At 41.8% G+C, this 5,320-nt stretch overlaps 1 pseudogene; it reads left to right on the forward strand.

Annotated features, from left to right (window-relative positions):
• The first annotated feature begins 3,187 nt into the window (after positions 1 to 3,187).
• On the forward strand, positions 3,188 to 3,891 carry LOC147000819 (max-interacting protein 1 pseudogene; annotated as a pseudogene).
• The last annotated feature ends 1,429 nt before the right edge of the window (positions 3,892 to 5,320 follow it).

The raw sequence follows: 5,320 nt of genomic DNA on the forward strand, positions 1-5,320 counted from the left end.
ATATCAGCACAACAATCAAAGAAAATGCAAAAAGATCCTAACTCAAAACATCCAGGAAATCTACGACACAATGAGAAGACTAAACCTACGGATAATAGGAGTTGATGAGAATGAAGATTTTCAATTTAAAGGGCCAGAAAATATTTTCAACAAAATTATAGAAAAAAACTTCCCAAACCTAAAAAAGAGATTGCCATGAACATACAAGAAGCCTACAGTACTCCAAATATACTAGACCAGAAAAGAAATTCCTCCTGACCCATAATAATTAGAACAACAAATGCACTAAATAAAGATAGAATATTAAAGGCAGTAAGGGAAGAGGGTCAAGTAACATATAAAGGAAGGCCTATCAGAATTACACAAGACTTTTCACCAGAGACTATGAAAGCCAGAAGAGCCTGGACAGATGTTATACAGACACTAAGAGAACACAAATGCCAGCCCAGGCTACTATACCCAGCCAAACTTTCAATTACCATAGAGAGAAACCAAAGTATTCCATGACAAAATCAAATTCACACGTTATCTTTGCATGAATCCAGCCCTTCAAAGGATAATAACAGAAAAAAAAATACAAGGACGAAAACCACGTCCTAGAAAAAGCAAGAAAGTAATCCATCAACAAACCTAAAAGAAGACAGCCACAAGAACAGAATGCCAAATCTAACAACAAAAATAATAGGAAGCAACAATTACTTTTCCTTAATATCTCTTTAATATCAATGGACTCAATTCCCCAATAAATAGACATAGACTAACAGAAGGGCTATACAAACAGGACCCAACATTTTGCTGCTTACAGGAAACCCATCTCAGGGAAAAAGACAGACACTACCTCAGAGTGAAAGCCTGAAAAACAATTTTACAAGCAAATGGTCTGAAGAAAGAAGCTGGAGTAGCCATTCTAATATCGAATAAAATGGACTTCCAACCCAAAGTTATCAAAAAAGACAGGGAGGGGCACTTCATACCCATCAAAGTAAAATCTTCCAAGAGGAAGTCTCACTTCTGAATATCTATGCTCCAAATGCAAGGGCAGCCACATTCATTAAAGAAACTGGACTAAAGCTCAAAGCACACATTGCACCTCACACAATAATAGTGGGAAACTTCAACACACCACTTTCGTCAATGAACAGATCGTGGAAACAGAAACAAAACAGGGACACAGTGAAACTAACAGAAGTTATAAAACAAATGGATTTAACAGATATCTACAGAATATTTTGTCCTAAAATAAAAGGATATACCTTGTTCTCAGCACCTCATGGTACCTTCTCCAAAATTGATCATATAATTGGTCATAAAACAGGTCTCAACAGATACAAAAATATTGAAATTGTCCAATACATCTTATCAAATCACCATGGACTAAGGCTGATCTTCAATAACAACAAAAATAATAGAAAGCCAACATTCACTTGGAAAATGAGCAACACTCTTCTCAATGATACCTTAGTCAAGGAAGGAATAAAGAAAAAATAAAAGACTTTTTAGAGTTTAATGAAAATGAAGCCACAACATACCCAAACATATGGGACACAATGAAAGCATTTCTAAGAGAAAAACTCATAGCTCTGAGTACCTCAAAAAAGAAACTAGAGAGAGCATACACTAGCAGCTTGACCTCACACCTAAAAGTTCTGGAACAAAAGGAAGCATATTCAACCAAGAGGAGTTGGCTACAGGAAATAATCAAACTCAAGGGTGAAATCACCAAGTGGAAACAAGAAGAACCATTCAAAGAATTAACCAAACGAGGAGTTGGTTCTTTGAGAAAATCAACAAGATAGATAAACCCTTAGCTAGACTCACTAGAGGCCATAGGGAAAACATCCTAATTAACAAAATCAGAAATGAAAAGTGAGACATAACAGATCTTGAAGAAATCCAAAACACCATCAGATCCTTCTACAAAAGGCTATACTCAACAAAACTTGAAAACCTGGACGAAATGGACAAATTTCTGGACAGATACCAGGTACCAAAATTAAATCAGGATCAAGTTAACGAGTTAAACAGTCCCATATCCCTTAAAGAAATAGAAGCAGTCATTAATAGTCTCCCAGCCAAAAAAAGCCCAGGACCAGATGGGTTTAGTGCAGAGTTCTACCAGACCTTCAAAGAAGATCTAATTCCAGTTCTGCACAAACTATTCCAAAAAATAGAAGTAGAAGGAACTCTACCCAACTCATTCTATGAAGCCACAATTACTCTGATACCTAAACCACAGAAAGATCCAACAAAGATAGAGAACTTCAGACCAATTTCCCTTATGAATATTGATGCAAAAATCCTCAATAAAATTCTCGCTAACCGAATCCAAGAACACATTAAAGCAATCATCCATCCTGACCAAGTAGGTTTTATTCCAGGGATGCAGGGATGGTTTAATATACGGAAATCCATCAACGTAATCCATTATATAAACAAACTCAAAGACAAAAACCACATGATCATCTCGTTAGATGCAGAAAAAGCATTCGACAAGATCCAGCACCCATTCGTGATAAAAGTCTTGGAAAGGTCAGGAATTCAAGGCCCATACCTAAACATGATAAAAGCAATCTACAGCAAACCAGTAGCCAACATCAAAATAAATGGTGAGAAGCTTGAAGCAATCCCACTAAAATCAGGGACTAGACAAGGCTGTCCACTCTCCCCATACCTATTCAACATTGTACTTGAAGTCCTAGCCAGAGCAATTCGACAACAAAAGCAGATCAAGGGGATACAAATTGGAAAAGATGAAGTCAAAATATCACTTTTTGCAGATGATATGATAGTATATATAAGTGACCCTAAAAATTCCACCAGAGAACTCCTAAACCTGATAAACAGCTTCGGTGAAGTAGCTGGATATAAAATTAACTCAAACAAGTCAGTGGCCTTTCTCTACACAAAGAATAAACAGGCTGAGAAAGGAATTAGGGAAACAATACCCTTCTCAATAGTCACAAATAATATAAAATATCTTGGTGTGACTCTAACTAAGGAAGTGAAAGATCTCTATGATAAGAACTTCAAGTCTCGGGCGCGGCGGGCGCAGCGGGCACGGCCAGGGCGGCGGAGAGCTGGGCCGAGCTGGCCCGCCCGCCCGCCGCACATGTCCGGAGTGGTCGTGGGACTGTAGCCGTCTCTGGCGCCTCCTGTCGGCGGGGGCAGGAGCGCGGAGCCCGTGGAGCGGGTGAGGATGATCAAGGTGGAGTGCCTGCTGGAGGCCGCGGAGTTTTTGGAGCGCAGGGAGCGAGAGTGTGAACATGGCTACGCCTCATCGTTCCCCTCCATGCCGAGCCCCCGGCTACAGCACTCGAAACCCCCACGGAGGTTGAGCCGGGCACAGAAACACAGCAGTGGAAGCAGCAGCACCAGTACTGCCAACAGATCTACACACAATGAGTTGGAAAAGAACCGACGAGCTCACCTGCGCCTGTGTTTAGAATGCTTGAAAGTTCTGATCCCGCTGGGCCCAGACTGCACCAGGCACACAACACTCGGTTTGCTCAACAAAGCCAAAGCACACATCAAGAAACTTGAAGAAGCGGAGAGGAAGAGCCAGCACCAGCTAGAGAACTTGGAACGAGAACAGAGATTTTTAAAGCGGCGACTGGAACAGCTGCAGGGGCCTCAGGAGATGGAGCGGATACGAATGGACAGCATTGGATCAACCATCTCTTCAGATCGCTCGGATTCAGAGCGAGAGGAGATCGAAGTGGATGTGGAAAGCACAGAGTTCTCCCATGGAGAAGCAGACAGTGTCAGTACCACCAGCATCAGTGACCTTGACGACCACAGCAGCCTGCAGAGTGTTGGGAGTGACGAGGGTTATTCCAGTGCCAGTGTCAAACTCTCCTTCGCGTCCTAGGACCCAGCATGGCCTAACAGTGCAGGGCGGAGCGCTCAAATTGGGTTCATGATGCAGTCTCCTCTTTAAAACTAAAAACTATACTTGAACAAAACGGTCAGAAGACCTGTATTTAAGCAAATACTTAACGAAAAGTGGGGTAGAGCCTCCCTGGTAGAACAAATATTCCTATATTTGGAAAGAATACAGTTTCTAACGGCAGCAGAAACCACGCGCGTGATTAACTTGAGTTGACCAGGTTGACTTGAGAGACAATGGAGACTTCACTCTCCTGTTGTACTTTGCTCACTCTGTGGTGAGCAAACATTCAAGGATAGGGTTATGAACCCTTCCTGAGCTTCTAGGCCCTAGAAACAAAATCAAACTTAGAGTAAGGAAAAGGCAGGATAATCAGGCATTAATCTCAGATAGCTGAAGAGCTATTAAAACTCAGCCTCTGTTTATCATGAAGCCTGCCTGTGGATGGTCAGTTCTTTTAAACAAAATGAATTTTTAAAAAGCTCATATCGTGCTCTACAAAAGGAGAGACTCCATGAAGCCTTTTGAAAGAGGCCCTGACGCAGCCCGGCTTTCTGTTGGATTCCATGCTAAGCCAGCTAACCTTACCTGCATTGTTAGCTCTAGAGCAGCCAACCACCTGCTCGCCACCCTTCGGCCACGTAGGGGCAGCCCATGCATGAAGGCCTGAATCACAGGAGGAAAAGCTCTGTGTGCCTCGGTGTCTGCGCGGATCTGAGGAGTTGTGCACGCAGTATAGCAGCCAAGGTCTGAGCCACCGCAGCATTTTTATTTGAGATTTTGATAACTGTTTGTATGTGTTGAAAACCAAAATGACATCTTTTTAAAGCTTGTCCATAAGTAAAAACATAGATGTCTTTTATAGTGGAATAAACCACGTGGGGAAATCATCTATTTTGATGCAGCATTTGATAATGATAAACACCTCACGCCTCACTCTCCACAGTGCGCAGGACAGACGGTCGGTCGAGGTCTGGGCTGGGTAGATGGAGGTCAATGCTGTTTTTGTTTTCTTTAGGACCACTCCCTTTTACCAGCTTTAACCATCTGATATCCATAGTAGACCTACTATCCTAGTTAACATAGTTACATTCAGCACTTTTAATGTAAAGATTTTCTACAGGCAGTCCCCTCCCCCACAATCCCACTGTGCGGGTGCTATCATTGCTCTTACAAACCCCTTCAGAAAAGTTATCCTCTAAGTGAAATTTCTAGCCTGCACTCTGATGTCATGTGTTCCCTCTGTCTTTCAAACTCTAAGGTTTCCCTCTGGGCCACTGCTTTGCCCTGGGAAGCCGTTCTGGAGACCTTACCCCAAGCTGTTTGGACTTTGTATTCTTTAAATAATTTAACTACCCTTAATTACTTAAAAAAACAAAAGCTTTATGATTTTCATAACTTATTGCTGATTTTAATGGGTTGTTAATTTCAGTC

Source organism: Mus caroli, unplaced genomic scaffold (genome assembly GCF_978045245.1).
Source record: "Mus caroli unplaced genomic scaffold, Mus_caroli_1 scaffold_16, whole genome shotgun sequence".
NCBI lineage: Eukaryota > Metazoa > Chordata > Mammalia > Rodentia > Muridae > Mus > Mus caroli.